The sequence below is a fragment of the Pleurodeles waltl genome, chromosome 10 (assembly GCF_031143425.1).
Source record: "Pleurodeles waltl isolate 20211129_DDA chromosome 10, aPleWal1.hap1.20221129, whole genome shotgun sequence".
Taxonomy (NCBI): Eukaryota; Metazoa; Chordata; class Amphibia; order Caudata; family Salamandridae; genus Pleurodeles; species Pleurodeles waltl.
The window spans coordinates 117,292,890-117,320,749 of NC_090449.1; the positions used below are offsets into that span (position 1 = coordinate 117,292,890).

General features: G+C 43.7%; 1 protein-coding gene across 3 annotated transcripts in view; it reads right to left on the bottom strand.

The window, feature by feature from the left end:
* Positions 1–27,860, bottom strand: part of MAD1L1 (mitotic arrest deficient 1 like 1) — a 1,860,878-nt gene that overhangs the window by 1,300,361 nt on the left and 532,657 nt on the right. The gene's annotated exons all lie outside the window — the stretch shown is intronic.

Sequence of the window (27,860 nt, forward strand, 5' to 3'; positions counted from 1 at the left end):
CAAGTACACCTGGTGTGAACGGAGTGTAGAACTGCTCCATGAAGTACACCTGGTGTGAACGGAGTGTAGAACCGCTCCATGAAGGAGTACACCTGGAGTGACAAGAGTGTAGAACCGCTCCATGAAGGAGTACACCTGGTGTGAACGAGTACACTGGGTGTGAACAGAGTGTAGAACCGCTCCATGACGGAGTACACCTGGTGTGATGAGAGTGTAGACCGCTCCATGAAGGAGTACACCTGGTGTGAACAAGAGTGTAGAACCGCTCCATGAAGGAGTACACCTGGTGTGAACGGAGTGTAGAACTGCTCCATGAAGTACACCTGGTGTGAACGGCGTGTAGAACCGCTCCATGAAGGAGTACACCTGGTGTGAACGGAGTGTAGAACCGCTCCATGAAGGAGTACACCTGGTGTGAACGGAGTGTAGAACCGCTCCATGAACAAGTAAACCTGGTGTGAACGGAGTGTAGAACCGCTCCATGAAGGAGTACACCTGGTGTGACGAGAGTGTAGAACCGCTCCATGAAGGAGTACACCTGGTGTGAACCACTCCATGAAAGGTGCACTTGGTGTGAAAAAAAGCGTAGAACCACTCTGTGAAGAAGTACACCATAATACATACCCCACCCCTGCACAACTATGCTGGATATTAAAGGGATCAATGACTTAAGATAATTCAATTTGGTTTAATTTGATCAGCTTACAAGTAACAAGAAATATATACATAATGAGATCACTGCTTAAGTTGCTTCTTTAACTTATACACTTTTCTTAGCTTTTCTAATTGTAAATCTCACAAACGGTTCAGCTGCAAAGACTGCCTCCTAGATGATGCTCTGTGATCGGTCATAACAGCAATGCTAATTATTGTTTTCAGCACCCAGTAATAATGACACAAGTATTTACTATCACATTATTCATACTCGTGTCTATTGCTAGCCTTACTGTTATTTTTACTGCTATTATTGTAATTAGTGTTAACGCCTCTATTAGTATTGTTATTATCATTATTATTTTCAAGTCCTCTGAAAAACACGTCTAGAAGGCGGCCTAAGCAGCAGAAAGGGGAGGAGAGGCGAACCAGGGAAGGTATCGGATGGAGTATGGGAATCTCAGGAAAAGAGTGAAGTGTGTGCGAGCCAAAGAAGGACACTCAGTACAACTGCAGCTCCGAGCTACTCACGCTGCCCACCTGGTGCGTGTGCACATCTTCTATAGCCCCATTTCCAGACCAACAGAAAAAACCCAGAGAAGCGCTAGACTTGAGCTTCATTGCTCGGCTCAGAGTATCCGCATTCATCCTGAAGAGTCTATAGGTTTACTGACTGCATGATAAAGAAAACAAGCATTGGTAAAGCCAATATGTCTGGCATTAGTTGCCAAACTTTGGGTTTTGCAATTTTTGTAAAACTATTACAATAAACAGTTTTGATTTATCATAAAGTGTACAGTGGGCCAATAGTCCGAAGAAATTCCATCACTCATAATAAAGTTAGCTAATGGCTGAAGTGGAATGACCCCTTGCCCCATGGTACTCTAGTGGGCAGAGTAAAAATTTGAATGGCGCAATATATCAAATGATGAAGAGGGCTGGTTGAAAGGTCCTGAAGATATATTATCTATATAATTTTATAAAAATTAAAACGTTTTGGCTTACTCCAGACCTAAAAAGGGAAGATAATCTTGAAATTCTATGTTGCGTGAGGTCCCAGAACTTAATGACTCTTGTGGCTGCACAATTAGCACAAAATGCTTCTTTTATGCCGTTTCAAAAGAAATACCTCACTTAAGCATTTTTGTTTCTGCAAAAACGTCTGAAATGTAGCACAGGAATTCAGTTACAGAGAAGAAATGGTGTAGCGTTATAGCAAACAATGGGAGAGAAGGGGTTGTCAGACTCAAAAATGGAAAGCCACAGGATGTGCTTAAAGTCAGGATGGTGGTTGCAGGTGGTAGGAAACGGCACTCATTTCTGGGGACCAGACTTATTTTTGATCATCAGACTTCGACCCGTAGCAAAAGATAAAGCCAGAGAAGTGAGAAAAATGAGGAAGAGAAAGATAAACAGTGACAATGAGAGGGCACAGATGAAAAAGAATATATATATATATATATATATATATATAAATATAAAAGTATATATTATTTATTGGGTTTCTTTCCACTGAAAACCCCAAAAGGTTGCCTTGGCGTTCTAGTTAGGCTGACGTTTTACACACACAAAACCATAGAAATTTAGCAGTTATAATACACTTATAGTTATGTTAAGAAATTATAACTTGTGGCCTAAAATTACTTAACAGCACAAGTTATAGTTTCTTCAGATAAGTATAACTATAACTGCTGCATTTCTATGGTTTTGTATGGGTAAAGATTCAACCTATCTATAATGTCCCTGTAACTTTTTGTTCCAGTGATTTTCTATGGGTTTTTTTTAAACATAAAGCAATTTCTAATTGCTGCATGCAGCCAATCCCCCTGCATGCAGCCAACTCCACATCACACATGGCCTTTGCGCAGAGGGTTTGAGTAGTTTTTTTTTTGGATCAGTGGATCCTTCATGAGAATACATGGGTGGAGAGATAGGAGGCGCTGGGCGCCATGTTAGATCTGCAGATCGTCCCCCCACCAAAAAAATTATAAAAAAAGCAATTTTTCCCATGAGGGATCCATCAGTGGACCCCTCCAATTCTTCTATGGAGTCTAAGTACCCAGGCCTCTTATTTCAGTGACTTCCCCAACATGGGAGAAAAAAAATGGCGTCCGCCAGCCAATCAGGTCCTTGCTTTTCCCGCGCATCCATCGATCATCATTGAGTGGATCCGCGAAGGGTTAGTGTAACTAGATATCTATATATATATATATTTTTTGATATCTCCAAAACTTCTGAACAGATTTACACCAAACCACAAAAAGGGCTCTTTCTGGACAGAGGTAGCTTTCTGACAATTTTGGTGTAATTTCGTTCAGTGGTTTGGGCTGTACTCGTTTACAAAGTCACTACAGGAACCTGCATGGGAAGAACACATTTTTTGACTGCCCCCTTTTCCTCAGTCCATGCTTGACATATCATGCCTAACTTTCCCCTCAGAACTAGGAAAAGTAGGGCACCTTTTTTGGAAAATTTCATTAAGATTCATCAAACGGTGCTAAAGTAATTAGCAAATCAAAAAGCGCTTTGTCTATGGGAATTAGGTGCTAACTATAACTACCTATTGGCGACCACCAGTAAGTAATATATTGCGGCAGGCCTTGGCGGGGCGCAAACCCCCGTATACCATATCCAACAGCTTTTCTTCCGGAATATACAAGTATCCTAAATCCACAAAAAAGGAAAACGGCCAAGGCTACAGTCAAGTTATGAAGCAATAGAAGTGATGTTTTCGTGTAGCAACACCCAACACGTTTCGGAAAGCTCAGTTTCCTTGATAACGGGTAAACATAACATTCCTCCACCATATTTGAAACACAGTGCTCGCTTATTTTCACCACCATAGACAAAGGACTATCCGTAACAAACTTCCTTGTTGTGATGGAAGAGGATCGGCTATCTTGGAGTGTATTGTATTCTATTACTGCAATACAATTTCGACCTTCACAGCTAAACATTGCTACTCCCCCTTAGGGATTCTTCAATTTTACATATTCATTTCCAACATTTATTTATAAGTGCTCTTAATTCATTTCTCTTTACTCCAGTGGGTTTTCAATTGCCTTTCATTCCCTAATTTAACCATTATTATAATTTGTACTGATGTCAACTCATGTTTAACTCCTGCTCTATAAGAGCAGTCACTTTTAGCTACCCAAGTGGGCATTCTTAAAGTTCTAAATTTACTGGACATGGGAAAAGATATTGAGGTGGGTTGCCTGGGTGGGTTTAAACCAAACTCTATCTCTTTCCCCCTATAAATAATTACGCTATTAATGTTTTTGAGAAAGGCATTATTAAGGAAATGAGGACATTAAGGTATGTGAAGAGGGCTATATATGATAATCTCCAACTTCGACATAGAGAAGTGATAAAATCACTGCAAAAGAATAAAGCCATTGTGATGAAGAAATCTGATAAGGGAGGTAATGTGGCTGTGTTGTCAAGAGAAATGTATTTGCAAGAAGACCTAAGACGATTAAATGATGTTAACAGCTATGAAATCTCAAGTAGGGATGAAGTGATAAAGGCCAAGCTAACATACTTTGAGAAACTTAAAGAATGGAGAGACAAGGAACTAACTGAATGGGAGGAATATACATTTTTGAGAATAGAATTTCCTAAATTAACAACTATTTACTTCTTGACTAAACTGCATAAAGATGAAAAAATTCCCTGGGAAGACCTATTGTTTCGTCTATATGCAGTTTACTTGAAAATACTTCTAAGTAAGTGGATTTTTTTCTGCATTCTTCTGTGGAGACATTGCCTTCATATATCAGAGACACAGAGGATTTTAAAGAATAATTAACAGAGTTACCTGGGAGGAGGACTTACTCCTGATGACCTTTGATGACAATAATCTCTATACATGTATAGACCATGATTATGTAATTATGGCTATTAGACATTTCTTGAGAGTCCGGCCCTTGTCATTCTTTCTTCATACAGAAATGTTTCTTGTCATGATTTATGTCTGTCTCACCAACAATTGTTTCATTTTTGACAAGACAATAGATCATGAGACCCAAGGGACTGACTGCGATAGGCACCTGTTTTGCCCCCAGTTATGCTGGTTTATAGCTCGGCTGGTGGGAGGAACAGGTTGTTGGGAACATCGCTGAGTTCAATGAACACGTGGTTCTTTGGGTTAGGTACATCAACAATATTTTCTGTATTTGGAAAGGCAATGTTCAGTCTACTTTACAATTTATGACCACCCTTAATGACAATTCCCTCAATTTGAAATTAACGGGGGAGATCCATTCTAAAACTACTGAAATTATGGATGTGAACATTTATATTGAGAATGGCAAAATGGAGAGTGCTCTGCATAGAAAGAAAACAGCAGGGAACAGCTTGCTTCATACAAGGAGTAATCATCGACAAAATTTAATACAAAGTATCCCTTATGGTGAATTACTGCAAGCCAGGAAAATTTGTAGTTCAGATATGGCTTTCAATAAAGAGATTGAAATTATGTCTAAATGATTTAAAGAAAGAGATTTTTCTGTGTTGACTATTAGAAAAGCAGTAGTAAAAGTGAATCAGGCAAAAGAGATGATCTGTTGGTTAAAAAGATTGATGAGGGAAAAGTTGAATCTATAAGATTTATTACAATCTTTCACAATAAAATAGGAGAAGAGAAAAATATAGTTTATACATTTTGTATACAGTTTTACATACAGATGAAACTATGGCCAAAGTATTGGATGTATATCCTAGATTCACATTTAGGCACATTATGTCACTGAAAGATTCAATGCGTCCATGCTTGCTACCTGAATTTGAGCCCAGTAAACCTATTAGTGTTTTTTTACTTGTGAAAATTGTGAGGCCTGTAAGAATAGTGTGAACTGTAAGGAGGTTAAGTTTCTGGGAACATTGAAACCACTTGTTATTAAAAAAACATGTGTCCTGCAATTCAGACTATAGTGTATGCACTCTGCAGTGTCCATGTAATAAATTCTACGAGGGCAGTAAAATTCATATAACAAAAAAAGAGAGTTTTGTAACATATGAAAGCAATTCCGAATTATGATAAAACCTACCCAGTGGCTAGACATTTAAAAAAAAATCATGAACAGAATAGTAAAAAGCTGAGATTTATGGTTTTGGACAGGATTCCATTTAATGAGAGGGGTGGTAACAGAACATTAGAGTTGAGAAAATTAGAAACAAGACTGATCATTTGCCTTAACACTCTACATCCTGTTTTACCTAATAAGAATGAAGAGCTGGCAGTCCATTGACATAAATTAGTTTATCAGGATAGTTAAGTACTGGAAGTTTCTAATACATAGGTACAGATGTTCACGCTGATTCGGATCAAATATAGAGTTTTTAAAGAAAATTAAAAACATTTTTAACTGATGTTTTCTATTCACAGGTAGGGTGCACATTTTTTGAATTAGGATAAAAGGATGTACTCTACTCCGTAATAATGGTTAACCCACTGTTGTGCAATGTGACTACAAGGGGAAAAGAGCTATTGTATCCTTTAGGAATGCCAATTTGGGCAGGTAAAAGTGACTGATCTTATAGAGCAGGAGTTAGACATGAGCTGACAGCGGGTAAGAATGATGATAATGGTTAATTTAGGGAATGAAAGACCATTGATAACCCACTTGGGTAAAGAGAAATGAATTAAGAGCACTTATAAATAAATGTTGGGAATGAATATGTAAAATTGCAGAATCCCTAAGGGGTGTACCTATGTTTAGCTGTGAAGGTTGAAATTGTATTGTAGTAATAGAATACAATAAGCTCCAAGATGGCTGATCCTCTTCCATCATAATATGGAACTTTGTTACAGATTGCCCATTGTCTATGGTGGTGAAAATAAGTGAGCACTGTGTTTTATATATGGTTAAGGAATGTTGTGTTGTTTACCCATGATCAAGGAAACAGAGCTTTCTGAAACACGTTGGGCGTTGCAACACAAATAAATCACTTCAATTGCTTCATAACACGACTGTGGCTGTTTTGCTTTTTTGTGGATTTGGGATACTTGTATTTTCCGAAAGGAAAGCTGTTGGATGGAGATTTTTTTTTATATATATATCTATATATATATCTATATCTATATCTATATCTATATCTACCTATATCTATATATATCCATATCTATATCTATATATCTATATATCTATATATATATATATATATAGAGAGAGAGAGAGAGATATATCACTGGACACATGGACCCAAATCTCTATACAAGTGGCAACAAAGGTATTTAACAGGCCCGAGAAGAAGGGTGGAAAAGTAATGCGAAGCTTGCAAATGAGGACTCTAGGGACGAAGTGAAAATACACAAGGCAGTAGGCTCATGAGAGATGTGGACAAAAATAGTGGTCTGTGTTCCAGATCAAAAAGCAGTATTTGTGCAGAAAGAAATTAATACTGGCAAAACAAAGAAATGAACCTAAATAAACCTAATTGGCTTTACACCACATGTGCAACAAACATAAAAAAATTAGAAATAACAATCAGGAATTTAGACAGCAAAGCACAAACAAAATTGAAAAACGTTCCACTATGGGTACCTGCTCCGCCTGGGCTAACTAGATGGCGTGGTGTTAGCTTTTGACACAACAATCCGATAGGGAGGTGTGATCAATAAAGGCTCTTCAGCATCTATCAGTGGTACATCTCTGTGCAGTCTGATTGGAACCTGGCTTAGGTCGAATCTCCCCAATGCCTCCAAGGAGCTAGATTAAAAGTGGTTGTTCCTTATTGATGAGCTGTCCTGATGCAAGGGAAAGGTGCATAAAAACGCTTGGCGTGACGTGATCAGTACTTTAAATAAATATATATATATATATATATATATATATAAATATTTTACATATATATACACATACACAGGTTCTAGGGCCCTCGTCGCCACTGCCCTGGCCTGCGCTGCTAATGACAATATCTACACAACTACTAACCAACACCCTGTTACAAGTGTGATATTTTAGACTACTTCAGGCCCCCAAAGCTATAAGAATGGATTTTTTTTGGGGGGGGTGGGGGGCGGGGGGGTCTGTTAGTAGTCATTAATGTATATTGAATGATTAAACAACTGTTGTTGTACTGATCTTTAAATTAGATAGTATCACCATGTGGCACTGTCATAAGTGCTGGTGTTGACAATTGGGTGATCACCCAGCATGGAGGGTAATTCTGGGCAGGGAGTGAAAAAAACATCCAAAGGGTCAAAATTCAGAACAAAGCATTTGTTTTACAGACAAATCAGCGGAGGTCACACCTGCCGGCCATTTGGCTTTGGCAATGCTAGTTTTATTTTGTCAAGATGTTTTTAAAACCTTACTGCTGAGAGGGATTTTACACCCTCAGCAATGTAACAAGCATTTGCAAAGCAACGATTCTCACATTTCGTTGAGTTAGAGCTATTAGCGTTGTAAACTCCTAACCGGACATTTCTTGCCACAATAAATGAAAAAAAAAAACACAAGTGTGATTGCACTGCGAAATAAAGAGAAAAAGTAGTCCAGAAGCCATATGGAAAACATGGAGCCTCGTACGTTTCCAGTAGTTTACCAGCGCTCTTGAGGAGGGCTAAACACCGGAAAAGTCATGAATGCATGCCTTTCACAGATGAAAACAAGCGGATTTTAAGAAGGCAAGCCCAGGACCCAATGAAAGTGTCTGACGTAACATGGGTGTGGTTAAAATCCCCCTAACGATAGATTAGAAGAGGGATGGAGCGTTCAGCGCTCGTCCCTAAAAATGGCTAACATTCAAAATAGTTTGGGTCCCAAAAAGCAAAAGTGAGCAGAGTAGTCCTTAGCACGGAAGGGGCTTCTGTGTGTATGAATGTGGTCCTTAGGAAATGGGAAACAGACTAACTTACTGTGAAGTTAGTCAATTACTGAAGTGGGCTGATCCACTTCTGCAAGCTGTGTACTGTAGTGGTTGGAAGTATTACGGGAATGACAAGAGACAAATAGCTGAAAGACTGTTTACAATATTTGTACCTACATAAATGAATATCTCTGGCTATTTATCCATGTTTGTACATGGATAATTTTAGTAAATTTAAAAGGTCTTGGCTAACGCCAGGCTAAAGCTTAATGAGCGACAGATGTTCAACCAAAACACTGCTGATAACTGAAAATAACCACAGGTGGCTAGACATCTCAGTGGACTCTCTGGTGTGAAGGAATATGGTCACCAGGACATCACAGGTAGCAATGTGTGAACACTTTTCGAACCTCTGAAGTAAAGAAAAATTGGCAACTTAGACCAAATAAACACATTTGAAATGCAAAACAAACTGGAAAGCATCATAACTCCTTTTAAAAAGGTAAACAGAGCTCCAGGTGTTAAGACCTGTCAGTAGCCTATGGGGTACTCACGATATAAATCCCACCATGACATGCAGCACCTCATGTGGCTGTTACTTTATCCCCTTTCCCTGTACAGGTGTCCATTGTGATGTTGGGGATATCCCAGAAAAATGATTGTCTTCTGGACACTGCCTTACCTCTCTTTCAACACTATACAGGGCAAATAGTTTATTTTCAATAGGATTCTGGAGAGTGAATGTTACTTGTATGGTTTTTACATCCATCTGTTGGTTATAACAAACATCTCACATACCTTTCCGTGTAGAAGATGGAACCCGGTTTGCCATCTCCAACATTCTTTCTGAGTATGGAATGTCCCAATCCTATACAGCGAAATTCACCAGATCAATCCTGCCAGCAACTGTATAATAGGAATTTTACAGTCTATCTACACTGCATTGATGGCTGTGTATTAGAAGTGATGGAATTTCAAAATGAAATTAGAAACATTCCTGTGACTCTACCATGATAGAGATGCCACCAGTGAACTCTTGAGTTATGTGTAACCCACATGTTGACTAGCGTCTTACAGGTGGAGCGACATTCTAGTCTGCTGAATGGAACACACAAGGTTTTCGTGTTCTGCACATCTTGAATTCACATATTGATGTTGCATTTAAATAGCACTTACTACCCCCTAGCAAGGTGTTGGAGTACTTTTATCGTCAGACATCAAGCTGCTCAGGAACCCAAGGTTAGTGGTTAGTCAAGTTTTATTGGTTATTTTTGACTGCTGGGGTTCATCCTGTGCATTCACTCAAGTTTATTTGTGGTGGATTAAATCCTTTTGGGGCTCGTTGGGGGGTATGTGAGCTCACGTACATGGTTGGTGAGATTAAAAGATGAGCTAGAGGAGATCATGTATCATTACGTTGGACGGGTCTGACTTTTGGAGGAAGGAGGAGAGGTTATGATCTTGTAGATTGGGTCTGGGCAATTTGTGGATAAACAATCTAGATCAAGAAAAACATGCTTGTGACAGTAGGTTGTGCTCGTAGGCCGAAGGCACGCAGAAGATGGAAGGAAGGTGAGGGCCATCTGAAAGGAAAATATAGTGGTGACAATCAGAAGTTGTAATCAAAGGTCAGTTTTGTGTCTGCAATTTTAGGCTTATAGGAGATACTTTTTGAGACAGCATACAGATGGAGGATGCAAGACTGAAGATATGGTCACTAATTCCATATGAAGATTGTGCTATATGAGGAATATGGTATTTTGCCAGTCTTCCTTTTACTTCATTATCACATATGAAAGCACCTTTGAATATGTGACTTCAGAATACGATCTACACATAAACGTATTGTGTTTGATTTATTAGACTATAGTGTTCTGCTTATAGGAATCTGGGACGCATACAAAGTGAGAGTGAAAACTGGCTTGCCTCTTCGGTCACTCACTAGTGGCACTGTGTACAGAGCGCAGGTGGAACAAGACTGGTCCCAAATTCATGTTTAGAAAAATATCACGTGTAGTAAGTCTTCCCTAGTGCAGTGATAAAAAGTGACTTAAGAAAAAAGCGTCCTTGATGAAATGCACCTGTTTGGGTTTTGAAGAGACGTTACCATATTATACGAGGGGCTGTTGCACAATTTACACTGCAACGATTTTAGGGCTCAGCTCGTGCGTGGGCTCTCAGGGCCAAGCCAGACCATTGGCTCGGCTCTGCCACTGCGAACATTCCACAAAGATGAAGAAGGCTCTTTCAATTAAAATATTTGCCGATGGCCACTCAATTTGGTCAAGCAGCATGTGGCTTGATAGTCCAGGAATGCCCCGAGGGGAGCATCTGCGTTTGTAAAACGGTCACCTGACACAAACAAACCGAGGCTGAACATGAATTTATTCCTGCAGGGAGAGCACGTGCCTCGAGGCACAGAGTGAAGGGTGCGAGACCGTGGGAATCAGAAGGCGGCTAGAGCGAGGGGAAAAGGGAGAGAGAGAAGGAGAGAGGGATAGAGAGAGAGAGAAGGAGAGAGGGATAGAGAGAGAGGGAAGGAGAGAGAGAGAGGGAGGGCGAGAGAGAGGGAGGGGGAGGGAGAGGGAGAGGGAGAGAGAGAGAGAGAGAGAAGGGAAGCAATGCACCTGACGAAATGTGAAAAAGACAAATTTGGTCCAAACAAATGATGTTTTATTTACAAGAGCAGTCCGGCCTGCCAGTTACCAACTGGCCAACTTAACTTCTCAATCACAGAAGCTAAGATTCTCACAAACTGGTCCGTTCTCGCCATCCAGGACAGTCCGGGTCCGGGCAGGTCCACGGGCAGGTTAGAAGTCTGCTGCCAGCTGCAAAAGTGGGACTTCAGGCCTCGAACAATAAACCCACTGGAGCCTCGCCTCCACTGGAACCAGGGAACAAAAGGAGTGAAGGGGGTGCTCGGGACCCCTTAAAAGTAGCCCCAGGACCAATGACAATATATAAAAGCCCGCATTCTGTTCTGGCGTACTGTTATTATTAATGAAAATATTCAGATGATGTGGGGGAGGGGTGAGGAGCACTAGGATAGGCTGGGAGCAGACAAGCTAAACCTAGGTAATCTTATAGGCATGCGCCACCCGACCGGTCGGCCACCAAAAGGTGAAATCCAGCCACATAATTGGTTGGCACCACGCATTCTCCAAAACTGCACCCATAAAACTTATCACAGACAAGAGTATGAAATTGTGGACTGTCCGTGTAAATTACTGACGGGTAATAACCCCAGTTGACAATTATTTGCCAGTGCTAAACACCGGAAAACACCGGCTGAAATGAAGCATTGGAGGCGGTGTCCTTTAATTGCTTGTGAAGGAGGGCTCTCTTCTCCAGGAACCGAAAAAGACACATTAACAGCTTAAGTGGCAACTCCCAGACATAAAAATGTCCGATCACATCTGTGAAGAAAGACTGTATGAACTATTCAGTAGAGCAGAGGCAGGCTTAGTTGGGTTGTACTCTACAAGATTGTCTTCAAATTCATCAACTCATTAGGAGCCAGGTAGGATTTTCACAAATACATTGTTTAAATGTATCATGCAGTTCAAATGCAAGAAATTATATAAATGAGAAATGTCCGCATTCAGTTATGGCTTACGGTCATTATCTCTCTGCCTCGGCTGCTCGAGGCCTGGGGCTTTCTGAAGTTGACGTGACTCGAAAAATGTCACAGAAAAGGAGTTTGTTTCCTGCTGAACTTTCAAGAACAGACTAAGACAGCCGTGACCTTTAAAAGGCAGGGTTAGCCTTGTAGGAGTTGGCGAAGCGGCTCATGCCTGTGCAGTTATGAGAGGCGCCATCTAAAGCAGCGGTTGCCAACCTGTTGACTTCTGTGGCCCCCCCCGCTTTATCATTACTGGAACCCAGGGACGCCCACCAAATCACTACTGGAATCCGGGGATCCCCAAATGACCCATTACTTAAAGACGGGGACCTAATCTGTTAATATTATTTAAAATTGTAAGTAGTCGCGGGCCCCCCGAGGAAGCTTCGCGGGCCCCCTGAGGAAGCTTCGCGGCCCCCCTGAGGAAGCTTCACGGACGCCCCCAGGGGTTCCCAGACCACAGGTTGGGAACCACTGATCTAAAGCATAAGATGCTGGAGTCGGGGAGAGAGAGCCTAACCCAGTGCACATCATGTCTTGATGTCACTTGGACACTGGAGTTAGTATGGCCTCACGGCTTCTCGCTCCGACTCGGGGTTCCGCCTTAAAGACTGGAGCCTGGAGAGGCGAACATCAGTGGGGTATTTGTGGCTCGGTTGTAAATTACGATAGCTGTGTTTTAATATAGCCCCCTACAGAGGGCTATATAGGTTGTAAGAGCCCTGAGCCCAAGTGCGGCTCGAGCCTATAACGAGGGGGAGGCCCTATAACAGCTGGCATAGCCCGTGGCAGAAGTACTACAAGGCTATTAGAACATTCCACCCACTTAAGATAGAATGTTCTAAATTAAAAAGGGGATCGTGAAAGACAAACATTGGAATGTTGGAGCTCCAGGCTTATACAAGCCATTTTAAGGCCAGAACTACTCCCTTGTTTTCAATTGAGCTCTCAACATTCCTGTGTTCTAATAATTATTAAAACACTGGATGTTCAATGTGTGGCTCAAGGCCAATAACGGCTTCTTCATATACTTGGTTCCAACATTCCAGTTTTTGTCTTTGTAGCTCTCACTTTCCATTTATAGCTTTCAGCCCTTTGTGGGTGGAGGGCTCAAATAACTTCTAATCCCTGCTGCCTCAGGCTATATCGGTTGGTTAAGGCCTAGGCCCTATGACATTGTCTGGGGTTTGGGCCAATAACTTGATTTTGGGAGCTTTAACAACTATTATAGGCCTCTGCAGTGAACTACAATGCTTACATAAATCAAAGGATAATGAACTTTAATTAGTGTGGGCAGAAGTCTTGACAAAAACACTTAGTTGCAGTTTGGGTCATTTTGCTTGAAAGTTCGATTCAACTGATGTTAAGTGTTATTTTCCATCAAAAGAGCAATAACCAATACAAATATACATAACAACAGAGCATATCAGAATTGCAGCAGAGATATGCCCAGAAAGTGCCCAGTCTGCACTAGGCGAAACAAAGAGACTTAAAGGGTTTCAGAGAGATATGGAGTCTTTGGTCAGAGGCCAACTTCTTCCAAACTGAATAGCAAGATGAATTAACGTTTATTGCTGGCATCACAGACATTTGTAGGTCATGAGTGAGTCCTGCGATGGCCAGCTCAGCCTTCCATGCATTTATGGTCTATGATTGGAGCACCATTAAATTGTGCAATATTGACACTTATTATTTAATGTGCTAAGATCAGACAGGAATGCGGTGTGTAGCATTATCTAAAAACAAGTTAACCTGGACTAAAAGCTAAGCGCATGCTAAAGGTAGGGCATTATATCATAGAAGATATGTAGGTTACCCTTGGGCATATATTGGCTAGCTTGTGAACAAGCATTGGCAAAGCCTATATGTCTTGCCTATGCAAGAGCTATTGGCTTTGCCAATATGTTCTAGACATTTTGTAAACCACTGTGGCTGCTGTTCATCATGGCTAAAAGTTAGTGGGGGTAAAGGAAAGTGGCATGGAGTCGAGTGTCAAAATGATGTGGAGTGGCTTAGAATGGTGTAGAGTGGAGTGGTGTGGAGTAAAGTGAACTGGAAAGCCATGGAGGCAGTAGAGCGTCGTAGAGTGGAAGGGCGTAGAATGAAGTACAGTTGAGTAGCGTAGAGTGTCAGAGTGGAGAAGAGTGTCAGAGTGGAGTGGCATGGAGTGACGTGGGAGCAGAGTGGAGTGGCACAGAGGGTGTTGCACAGTCTGGAGTAGAGTGTTGAGCATAAAGTGGCTTAAAGCAGAGTAGATTGTCATAGTGGAGTGGTATAGAGTGGAGTAGAGTAGGAGAGTGGAATGCCATAGAGTGGAGGTGAGTATTGTAGAGTCGAGTAGAGTAGAAAAGCACTGAGTGGCATGGGTTAGAGTGGAGTGGCATGCAGTGCAGTGGCGTAGAGTAGAGTGACATATAATAGAGTGGTGAAGAGTAGAATGCATAGAGAGGTATTAGCACAGAATAGAGTGGCATAGATTGGAATGGGGGTAGACCAGAATGGCAAAGAGTAGAGTGGCAGAGTGGACTGGCATAGGGTGGAGTAGTGTCGTAAAATAGAGTGGAGTAAAGTAGCATGGAGTGGCATAGAAAATTGCATAGAGCAATGTAGAGTGGGCCAGTGTTGTAGAGTGGCACAGAGTGGCCTAGAGTGAAGGGACAAAGTACAGTGATGCAGATCAAACTGGCATAGAGTGCAGAGGATTAGAGTGCATTGGCTTTGAGTAAAGTGGTTTAGAATGCAGTGATGAAGAGTAGAGTGGCATAGAGGGCAGTGGCATGAAATGGTGCAGAGTAGAGTGCAGTGGCGTAGAGTGGACTGTTCCAGAGCAAAGTGGCAGAGTGGACTGGTTCAGAGTGGAGTGGTGAAGGGTGAGTGTAGAGCAGAGGAGTAGAGTTGCATTGAGTGAAGTATAGTGGTGCAGAATAGATTAGAGTGACATGGAGTGATGTAGAGTAGTGGTGTAGAGTGCAAAAGAGTGGTGTAGAGTTAAGTGTTGCTCAGTACAGTGGCATAGATTAAAGTGGTACAGAGAGCAGTGGCGGAGAGTACAGTGAAGAATAGGGTGATGTACAGTGCAGTGACGTAGAGCACAATGGTGTAGAGTAGAGTGGTGCTGAGTAGAGTGGTGCTGAGTTCAGTATCAGAGAGTGCAGTCATGCAGAGGCGCAGAGTAGAGTGGCACAGAGTAGAACAGAGTTGTGTAGAGTGCAGTGACAGAGTACAATGGTGTAGAGTGGCGTAGCTTGCAGTGGGGTGGAGTGAAGTGGTGCCGAGTACAATGGCGTTGAGTTCAGTGGGCAAGAGTGCGGTCTTGCAGAGTAGGATGGCTCGGGGTGCAGTGGCGTAGAGTGGAGGGTACAGTGGTGTGGTGCAGGATAGAGGTCAGTGGTGCAGAATAGAGTGTATTGGCATACTGCACGGTACCCCACTACTGTGTTATAGAGTGCAGTGTTGCAGAGTAGAGTGAAATAGATGGTTTGGCGCAGACTGGGGTTGCCTGGACTGGTGTATAGAGCAGTGATGCAGATTGCACTGGTGCATGGTAGACAGGGAGGAGAGTGGTGCAGGTTAGAGTAAAGATGCATAGGGTGAAGTGGCAGAGTGTCGCACCAGACCCCAGCAGTGGTAAAGAATGCTCTGGTAGCAGGCCGTTGTTATTTCAGTGAAACATGTTCGTCCATTTCCTTTTTGACAACACATGCATCCACCAAATAGCATAAAAACTATGTTTTGGCATAGGGAGGATGTTTAAGGTGGCAATATAATAAGGTAGTTGTTTCTGGGCTCCTGTTTGTAGTTTTCTTGAAAGCAGTAATCTGTGTTGTCTTGGTTTTTATGTCACGGTGCAACTGCACGTGTTGCGCGCACACAGACTTTTGCTCATTAAGTGCAGTTGTTTAGGCTACGCCTTTGGCCTGCCAATGCGCGTTATTAAAAGGGTTTGCTACTCTAGTCTTGCTGACTGTAAACAGAAAGATCAGTAGGCATTCACCAGAGGGTCACAAAAGCCAACAGTGCTTTGTAGAAGAACTTCTACATGAATATTTGTTGCCACCATTACTGTGTGTACCTTCTCCCTGCAGGTCTGTTTTAAGGGTTATGGTAAAGCCTCGCAAACTGGAGCACAGGAAGGGCACAAGCGGGCTCTATGGGAAGAGTAATCTACATTCCTCTCGCTTTCCGATAGACGCTCTCACTTTGAAGTCACAGAAAGTAAACACCAAGTGCCCCCGGAAGAAGGAGTCCGACATTTCACCTTTGTGTATCTTAAAATTCATTGTTTTTACTTGTCCTTTGTGCGGCTATTGGGACAGAATGTTTTTTTTTTTTTTAGGACTTGTCTACAAGGTTTGGGCAAGGCCAGTAAACAAGGTTTGGGCAAGGGCAGGGAGGAACAGTAAACAAGGTATGGTCAGGGATTAACTCAAGCTGGACAGCCTAAACCAAATAGAGACAGCAAATAGAAAGCAAGAAATGCGAGTTACGCTTAAAGATAACATAGAAGACTAGTTGCAGATATGTAAAATAACATAACTGTTGTCTGAGGAAGGGCTAGAATTTAAAGGACTATGCTTTCATTTATATTCCACATGACTAGGAACTGAAGCAAATGATCCAGTCCCATCACATTAATGGGCCTCCAAGAGATTAGGTATCACAGCCTACCCTCCCCCAGGGACATATATGGAGCATCTATGTGCCAAGAACAAAGCTTTCATTCAACATGTAAAAGGCAGGAAATAAATGAAAAACAAGCTAAACAGTACTCTTTAGTCAAACCTGACAACAACTTATCCTTTCTTTCTGGTTTTACAAACCAGCTGGGAGAGATGGGGGCATCACAGAGCGTTTATGAGGGGAATGTGAGGATAGAAGTAGTACATGGGGAAAGAGCACGAAAACGAACTCCCATTTATTGCACAAAGAAACATAAAGTAGTTCCCTGATGTGAGTTGTGGAAGGATGCGTGTGAACCAACCAAAAGGCAAGTGAAAAAAAGCTATGCTCCAGGGGAAGGACAAACACAAGAAGAAAGGCATGGAATATGAAGCAAGCAAATGAGATTGATAGGCGAGCTATCAAATGGAACGCAATGAGCTGACTCACTGCTTAGTCTGAACATTGGTACTGTACACATTAGGTGTTGGGCAACAGATCGCTACAAGCTGGCTGCAGACAAGTCGTATAAAAGCTCATTCTCTACCAATAGCCTCACAAAAGACAAGTAAACACAGTATGTATTTTAAGATACAATGGCAAAAAAAGAAAAAAGAAAAACACAAAACAAACGTGGAATCAGCTTCATAAAATAGATAGAAACACTGCTGCCACCATCATCTATGTAGGGAAGGTTACCTCACCCCCTTTCCCTCCTGAGTGAGGTTTGACCAGATGGTGTAAAAAAATAAATTCATGACCCCATAGACATCGTGCAGAGCAGGAGCATTTCCCTGTCACTTCCTGAGAGATAGGTTTATCTTCCAGGCCTCAGTGCATTACAAACATAGGATTTTCATTGGGGATGGATAACAGGGAGTTGTGGGGGGTCTCACATTTTTAGCATAAGAGCTCTCTACGACAATATAAAAGTATGTTTTGATAGATTGATATTTAGAACATTTTTGCTGAAGGAGGACACTTTCACAAACACTGCCTATATCGTTGAGCTTAAGGATCGTCAGGCGCACTTGCAGGTAGGGACAGTGGCTGTCAAACACAATGACTGCATTCTACAACTCACTATATTCCTCCACTCAAGTCCCGCCTGCTGTCACGTAAACTGCTTATTTTGATGCACTTCAACTCTTCTGGCTGGAAGGTGGCCACAGACTCCATTCACAGTTGAGGATATAGTTCAGGCTATCCACTGTCTTTCCGGTGATAAAGCACCGGGCTTAGACGGCCTGACGGCAGTATTTTATAAGGAGTTTGCGTAACTGTTGGTGCCTCACCTCCTTGAGATGTATGCTGAATCCATAGACAGTGGTCTCGTCCAACCTTCCTTGCATGAGGCGTTGATTGTGACGATTTTAAAGCCCAGTAAAGTGCTGACTAAGTGTGACTCCTACCACCCGTTATCGCGGATTAATATTGATGATAAAATATTGGCAAAATTCATTACTCTCCGGTTGCTTCCTCTGGGTTTGTGCCGGGTAGGTCCACTGCACATAATTTGCGAACGCATTTGGCAGTGGCGCTAGCAGTCGACCTGGATTGCAGGGCAGCAGCAGTGTTTTTAGATGTAAATAAAGCGTGCATCAACGGTTCCATCTCCAAGCCTTTTACAGTGCCCTGGTTGCCTTCTCTCACTATTCCTATTTGCGGTAGCAATGGAGCTGTTTGCCGCACGCCTGCAACCACATCATACCCACAGGGTCTTGCCTTCACGCGATGGGCAATTCTAGTATCAATGTATGAAGTCGAGATAACGCTATATGTTTGGGACCCACACAAACTTAGACGTCCTTATAAGGCAGTTCCTTAGGTTTGGTGACCTATCTGGCATCAGGATTTATTAGACAGAGTCTATAGTATTTCTGCTGACAGGGGTTACCTGATCACAAGATTCTGAATTTCCACTATGTTGGGCGCCAGAACGTGTGCATTACCTAGGGATCTGGCTCAGTAGATTTAGGCGAATGGTGGACCGCTAATTACGAAATAGCAATATCCTGGCTGGAGGGTAAAACTGAATGCTGGCGTTTTGTCGCTCTCACTTACAAGGCGGATTGCAATAGCCAAGAAGGTAGTCCTCCAAGTTTCTTTGTTTGTAAATATCCAGATGACCTTTTCCAGTGTTTTCCGGAGGAAGCTGCGCTTGCTTCCAATTATGCTTGTTTAGACAGGGAATCAGCCTCGGATCTTGTGGGAATTGCTCACCCTCCCTTTAGAGTAGGGTGGTCTGACAGTGCCTGATACAGATCTTTACTACAATTGTGCTCAAGCGCAGTTCGCACATTTCTGGGTTCACCCCATATAGCATCAGCCTCATACTGCTCCAGAGCACGATCGGGTGTTACCACATTGGTCGGCAAGAGCACTGCATTTGCGGTGCTTAATTTGTCAATAAAAAGGTGTCGGTGCTCAAAGCTCTCCTCTTAAACACGCGGCTGCTGCAATTAAAAGTGTGAGCACATAATACTGAGGCAGGGTAATACTGAAGCCACCTCGGGTCTCTTCAGTCCATTTATAGCCACTCCCTTCCCCTTCAATTCACTCTTGTAGCTTCCTGCTTTTCTCCTTCCTGACGCTTTTTCGTTTTTCTCTTCCTCCGTCTTTCCCACGTGTCTTTTGCTTGCAGCAAATGCTTGAGACAGAAAACTAAGCGCCGGCCCTCAGAAATAAGTGCTGGTGCTCCGCACCGGAAACAACAAGCGCAAATTAAGCACTGTGCATTTGCCTCCGCAATGCCCCCAGGCCTGGATAGATACTGTGGCCTGTACAGTGGGGGCGTAGCATGAACTCCGCTGCAGACAAGCGAGCCTTCTATTTGCTCCCTCTGTGCCTATATTGGATCCCCAGGCGTTGACTCCGACGGCAATGGGGGCAAAGTGCACACTTGCGTGAACTGCAACTCACTACCATGGGCGCCCTCTATCCTAAGGACCAATTTATAGGACCTGAGTGAGCACTGCAAGAGTCATCTAACACCCTCTTACACAGATTGAGCGACTTTCAATTGTGGGCTGCGATTCGATCTCACCATGGTGCCTTTCCGGCTGCCCCGCCCACGCTGCAGGCTCTAGAACCATTGCTTATCGCTCCACCCCCACGCCGTTTGATACTAAATTATACCTCACGATGCAAGCCACGGCGTCGTTACTGAAAACCTGGCCACTGGAGGCATGGGAACAAGACCTGGGTATGCCCGTTACTGACGAGTGCCGGAAGTCCTGCTACACACACATCCGTACACTGTCCCCAAATTACCGCTTACGGCCGATTCCCTTACGTTTCTACACCACACGTACTACACTCCAGCACAACTCCATGGCACGGGTCTGCTGGCTGGTGCGAGCTGTGCACAGTGCTCCTCTCCAGATGCTGACTTCTTTCATGTCTACTGGTACTGCCCTGAAGTGCAAGGTTTCTGGTGGGAGGTGTCTCATGTGGTGGATGCTGCTGTGGGCATCGAGATTCCCCGCACCTCACTTAATGCTCTTCTGGGCTATATGTAAGATGCCCAAACTAGTGTAAGAAAACTGGTTGGCATGCTGCTATTGTTAGCCAAGCGTAGAGTTTTGAATGGCTGGGGCCAGAGGGGTGTACCCCAAAAGTCTGACTGGTTACAAGAGGCTGCATATTGCCAAGAACAATTGCAAATCTACTGAGGCCTGGTGCCTTATGGGTCGCGTCCCCCAGATATTTGGGCTCCCCTTGTGTTCCACCTGGTGGTGCACACTGCCGACCACGCGCCTAGCACTGATTGACTGAGCCATGTTCTGTTGGCCGCTACACCTGGACTAAATGATCTGTTGAGTGCTTTCCCGCCTATTCCATCTAGCCTTTTTCCTCCCTAGTCTCACTTCCTCTACCTTCTTACTGTCCCCTCACTCCCCTGACGTTCCCCAAAATTTGTTTTCTAGTATTTCAAAACTGTGATCCAATGGTTATCTTATGAGGACTTAAATCGATATGCCCGTACTTGTCTCTACCCCTGACTCTGGCTGGGGATGTCTCTTGTTATATCTTGATGTGTGTTTACTGTAACATTTGCAAGACCCATAATAAAGGTTAAAAAAGAGGAAGAGAAAGCAACTAAACAGAACTATTGCTTCGAGCACTCATTTTTGGTGACCGGGACTTATTCTTCATCACCCGACTTTGACCCAACGCAAGAGAGAAAGGTGCAAAAAGGAAAACAACGGCAAAGGAAGAAGGGCTGGGACTCATGCAACAGTGCCATAGAGAGACATTGGTGGGTGGAGTAAAATCGAGTCTTGAGGAGTATCAGGACCAGGCAGGGATGGTCTATGGCAGTGGTTCCCAACCTGTGGTCCGGGGAGCCCTGGGGGTCCGCGAAGCCTCCTCAGGGGGTCCATGGCAGCATAAAAAAATAAATAATATTAATAGATTAGATCCTCAACTTTCAGTAATGGCTCAGTGGGAGATTCCCGGATTCCAATAAAGAGTCAGTGGGGGTCCCCGGGCTCCAGTAATGATAAAGTGGGGGTCCACAGAAGTCAAAAGGTTAGGAACCACTGGTCTATGGCAAACCCTAGCATTGCAGCAGCGCCCGCGGTAGAGTTCTAATGGGGAAAAAATGACCTAAGGCCCCTGTGCTTACAATTTTTATTTTTTTTAGTTTTGGTTCGGCTTCAGGGACTGTAGAATCTGCCTGCTACTCGTGTAGCTTCTTTAAATGATTATGTTCTCTCTTGTCTAATAAGCAGGATAAGACCGCTAAATGGAATGACCAAGATTACTCCAGAAAAATAGTAAAGCACAACAACTTCTAAGGACACACGAACTTCAGTGGTAACACGATGTCTTTCGGGTTGTGAAAATCTGTCATCAAAGCTGTTCCACTGCCTGTGGACACTGCACAGTGTCTAATGCTGACAGAGTGTTGGGTACCATATGGATGACTGACTTTCACGGCTGCAAACAACAGATGGACTTTCTTCACTTGAAACTTTTCTAAAGACTGAATGATACTTCAGCCAGTTTTTTGCAAGTCACTGCATCACAACAAAACAAACAGAAAACAAGCTTCAGAAGAAATCTGTTTACTAACATGGCAGGCCTGTGTTTACAATTCAAGATGCAGTTCTTAGTGAAAACTAAGATCAGTCTCACTAGATAATAGCTTAGGTAATGAAAAGTCACAAAATCATTCTTCACCCAGCTAAAGCAGATAGTAACAATAAGACATTTTATGTTGCGTTACAATTAGGGAAGGGTGAGATATTCCTTTCCGCCAGTGGCATTGGCCGAATTTTGCCAACTCCACATTACTCTTGTAACACAGAGTTCCGGACAAATTCTGTCAAACGCTACGTGGCAGTATTTTTTCTCGCATGCGGCTCCAGCGCGGTAAGCTTGCAAGCGTGAGCAAGATTTGATGACCCACAGTGTGATTTCCAGTCACTGGGAGATCATCAGGTGAGATTTAGCTAACACAGGCAGTCGCAACTGTTGGCAGTCAGAAGGCAGCCGTTCGAGCAGCAAATCTACTCGAGCAGCAGCAAAATCAATGAGAGTAGCTGTGCCCTCTGTTGGTACCGTGTGGTGCTGTTTACGCTTATTTTTGAGCACAGAATGCAGTCTTTGCTCTAAATCACATTGTGAGTAGTGCAATGAGCCTATCTCCATCGGTTAGTGGAACTCCGCGGATTCTTGAGTTTTTAAGTAGCTCTGCAGAATTCCACTAAATAAAATTCTGCAAGTTACGTCCAGTCCTAGTAAAAAGACTCTCCAAGCAGTGGGAGCCCCAATAATGTGTGCCCTATTTGTTTCAAAGAAAAACACGGTCTGGTATTTAAGAAAGAATTACAAATTACTAAAGACTCAAAATGCACCAGTCAAAGTGGTTGTGGAACAAGGGGGTAATATATCAGATATTTACTGGCTCCAGGAAAACAGGGCATATTAAAATCCTGTACTGAATCCACAAGTCACAGGTGCTGGCCCGCAACTCAAAGGTTCACCTAGGATAAATTTAAGGTTTACTGATGCAGATCTCCTGGTTTCACTCAGCCACTGCAGAAGATGCAAGCCATGGAATGTCCTGTTATGGGGCATCTGGGCCATCAAACTGCTTCAGGATATCTGCTGGATTCATAGGTGACCAATGCCTTATGCTATTTAGTTTCCAGACAGAGCTATGGCAATGCAAACAGACAATCACTCACCCTTCAGTCACAGAATATCTAATCCATTCATTGCTTAACCTGGGTGCATATATATATATATTTATTTACACTTTTGGAATCATGAGCACAGACACTAATATTCAAATCAATGTAGTGATTTATAGACGTGGACGATACAAAAAGTGACACAGGTAGTATCACGGTCAACATGGAGGAACACTGCACCACAATGGAACACCTACACTTCCTGATCCACGCAACTCAACTCCTCCTTCCGCGGCACCCTGGTCTACAGACCACCTGGCCCCCGTCTAGCCTCCATCGACGCCATTCTAGACATCGCCATCCCTCACGCCTTGGCATCCACTAAATACCTCCTCCTGGGTGACTTTAATTTCCACCTCAAGGACTGCAATGACCGAAACACCACTTTCCTACTGGACAATCTCACCACCCTAAACCTCAACCAACTTATCACCGTGCCCACGCACGCCACAGGACACACACCAGACCCCAATTTTACCTCAAGCAACCGGATCACCTTCAAGAGACTTCCACTCTGGACTGGACCGACCATCATTGCATACACTTCGCCATCACCGCACCCAACAGTCGCATCCGCGTCCCCAGGACCCCCACAGGAAATAGAAAGGAATCACAAATGAGCACTTCACCACAACCCTCGCCAAATCACCCCCACCAATGCCGCCAACGCCACAGTTCGCAACCTCAACTCCTGGATCACCGAATGCGCCAACTCCGTAACCCCCCCCTTCCGATCAACTTCGGTCAAGTGTAACCCCAAAAAATGCCAGATGGTTCACCGCCGAACTTCAAAAATCCAAACGCACTTGCAGACGCCTAGAAAAGAAATGGAGAAACAGCAAAACCATCAAAGACCTCGCCTCTTTCAGAGGTGCCACTGCCACCCATCACCAACGCATGAAGAAAGCAAGAAAAGCCACACTCCGTGAACTCATCAACACCTCCCCGTAAAACACAAGAGAACTCTTCACGGTAATCAACAAATTCACCAATCCTCCCTCCAAAGCCACCAACATCCCCCCCATCTCAAGACCTCTGCGACAAACTGGCCACTTTCTTCCACCGCAGAAACAAGGACATCTATGACAACTTCCTCCCACAGAACCCACCCAGCATCAGAACCTATGACCGACCCAGCCCTCCAGAATCCACCCAAACCATCCACAGCTGGTCCACGCACACCACAGAGGAGATTGGAATCATCATGAACAGCATTCACTCTGGAGCTCCAACAGACCCCTGTTCTCACCACATCTACAACAGAGCCAGTGCATCCACCGGCCCAAACTCCGCAAGAAGCTGAACTGCTCCTTCACATCAGCTACCTTTGGCGAAGATTGGAAACACGCCAAAGTCTGCCCACTCCTGAAGAAAACCACAGCCGACCCATTAGAGCTCAAGAACTTCCGACCCATCTTGCTGCTACCCTATCCAGCCAAAGTCCTAGAAAAAGCCATAAACTTGCAGCTGTGACAGTCCCTCACTGGATTTCTCGCAGTCTGGATTCCGCAGCAACCACAGCACAGAGACAGCTCTTCTTTCAGCCACTGATTACATCCTCACACTCCTTGACTGCCATCACACTGCAGCACTCATACTACTCCACCTGTCAGCAGCCTTCCACAAGGTCTCCCACAGCACCATATGCAGACTCTATGACGCAGGAATCCATGGAAAAGCCTTGCAATCGATCCACTCCTTCCTCACCAGAAGGACACAGAGTGAGGCTCCCACCCTTCATAACCAAACCAACAGAAGTCAGCTGCAGAGTCCCTCAGGGATCCTCCCTGAGCACAACACTCTTCAACATATACATGGCCCCGGTGGCAACCATTGTCAGAGACCATGAAATGAACATTGTGTTATATGCCGATGACACCCAACTCATCATCTGTAGACCCGGACAAAGCTAAGAGGAACTTTCACACCGGGATGAAAGCCGTCGCCGCCTGGATGAGGGAGAGCTGCGTCAAGCTCACCTCGGACAAGACCGAGCTCATCTTTGGAAACTCCACCTCATCCTGGGACGACTAATGGTGGCCCACATTGCTCAGCGCACCACTTACTCCGACTGCACTCCGAATGCAGACACCTCTTCTTTTTGGCACACCCTATGCCAACTCCGCAAAATCTTCAAATGGATCCCGGTCGACTGCTGCAAAATAATCACCCACAGCCTAGTCACTAGCAAGCTCGACTACGGCAACGCACTGTACATCCACACCACAACTAAGAACATCAGGAAACTACAACTCATCCAAAACGCCGCTTCAAGACTAGTCATGAACTTCCCCCAACAAGAACACATCTCCTAAAACCTGAGGACCCTCCATTGGCTCCCAGTGGAGAAGCAAATCAACGTCAAAATACGCAACCGCACCGCACCTACAAGTCCTGCACAACATCGGACCAGCCTACCTGAACCATCGCATCTCCTTCCATAACCCTGCCAGACACCTCCGCTCCGCCCAGCAGGCGCTAGCTACCGTCCCACGCATCTGGAAAACCAGCACCAGAGGAAGATCTTTCGCATACCTCGCAGCTGTAACAACCTGCCCACGCACCTCAGACAAAGCCCATCTCTCACCATCTTCAGGAAGAACCTCAAAACATGACTCTTCGAATGAGTCCCAGACCCACCACCAGCGCCTTGAGACCCTCACGGTGAGTAGTTGTGCTTTACAAAAACTGATTGATTGACTGAGGTAGCTTTGTAACAGTTCCCTGTATGCTACTGACATCTATGTCACAATTATTTACTGTAAAGCATAGTGGTATCAGGACAAATGCAACCTAAGCCGAGGGACAAGAATAGGGATTATGATGTACAACAGTCCTCTCACTTTAAATCATCGGAGATGGTCTGCTGCAGATTTTCTTGGAATATTCTTGCTATGGTTAGTGCAAGAGCCAAAACACGTCAGCACTAAAATATATGACGACTAGTTACACCTATACGTAGGAGCAGTCCTGCTCAAATGTGCTTCAGGCACCTCTTAAAACACTCCCAAGTGACCCCCAAACCCTCTCAGGTATATCCTCTCGTTTGAGTGTCTTCACAAGTTTTAGAATGTCAAATAGCATGTAGTCACATTGTCCTCTTTCAACATTTAGGCGAAGAGGCGTGTTATTAAAGAGAATTTGTTAGAAATGTATCTACCTAAAAGTGCTTGACAGGGGTCAGTTACACACTGCGGACTCTGATTTTGCTGCAAGTCCAAGTTGTCCATAGCAGTGCTTAGTTACAAAGGTTTTATGTTTTCTCCCCGCCCATTGCTTTATGACTTATTTCACTTCATTTTATTATTACTGCTGCTAAAAGAAGGATTGGAGGGCAAAAGGGAGTAAAGCTATCCACACTTTGTGTATGAAAAACAAAGCACTGAGGTTCTTGGCTTAGCACAAGACGAATGAAGCAATTACATGCAAAGGGAAAGTCCGTGTAACTGTTCACAAGGGGCTCCAAGGGAGAGGGCAGTAAGACGGCTGAATCTCATTTAAGTTCCTCGGTCTCAAACACTGCTTCTTCTCCACAATTCATAACATAGACGCATAAGGAGCCAGTTGGTCAGAGTTTGACAAGGGGTGCAGGGTGCATTTGTGCACCTGGGACTGTGAGGTCCGCAGAGGCCTGGCTCAAAGCTTCTGAGGGAGCTGCCACATAGGTGTGATTATACTAAACATTGCAAGCTGTGTGCTGTAGCCCACTGCAAAAATATGTCTAGGGCTCCATTGGATTACCATACCTGATCATAGGTGAAGCAGCCATATAACATTAACAAGCATTTGCAATGCAATGGGTCTCGCGTATGCTAGAGTTAGAGCTATTAGCGTTGTACATTCCTAATTGGACTTTTCTTGCCACATAAATCGCAAATGAAAAGTAGAACAGTTGACAGAAGCAAGTCAATTCTAAGTGTCACGTCGCCATGAGTGTGAAAATTATTGGCTCCCTGCATGAATGTCTCAAAAGGATCGTGGATGGGATGAAAGGTAAACCGAAACCGGGGGAGAAGCCATCACACGCTGTAACAGGAGGAAGAATGACGTAGTGTGATGGACAACAAAAATGTTCACTTAGTGAAATCACCTGGGAGTTAACTCAGCACACAAAGGAGGGACATTTCACAAAATGCACCAATAAAAATGAAGCATTTAAGACAAGCACAACAAAGAATGAATAGCAAGAGTGTGAGTGGTTAAAAGCCCACAGCAGGATTACAGCAGGCGACAGCGCTTGCGCGCTCCACCCTAAAAAGAGCTTGCACTAAGAAGATACTCCTGATTAAGCTTCTATGTGTGCTGCCTTTATTGCTGTATCCAGTTGATGGCTTGGTAGTCAACATAATATCCATGTGAGGCCCGCTGTGGTTAACCTACAGCAGAAAACTAATGTAAACTGAGGACCCTCTTTCTCTCATTTGTCTTTCCTCGTCATACCATTAAGTGCTGCTCCCAGAAGACACGATATGAGCGACAGTGCGGTCACTCAATCATGACACCAAACCTCTTCTCACACAGGCCCCATTTAAATAAAACATCCTGCCAACCAAGCCATTCCCCGCAGTGCAGTATGCTATGCACCAGATAATGTGCTTGTACATCCCACAGTGGGGTATAAAATGCTATAGAAATAGAAGTAGAACAATACCAAAATACAACAAATTGGCAGAACAGCGTCTTTACCAGATAAGGTAAAGATCGTCTCCAACCAATCCACCAGTTTCCGTCACAAGAGCGGATATTGTCAGAGGAGGGAAGATATGGATTTCACAAAGGACGGAGGAAAGGCTGAATGAATAAACAGATTATATAGGTAATTAATAGAATCTAGATGTTTTTATGAGTGCCACCAAAATGTTACACATTGGGGAAGAACCTTGATACAATTATTTTCCATCATTTCC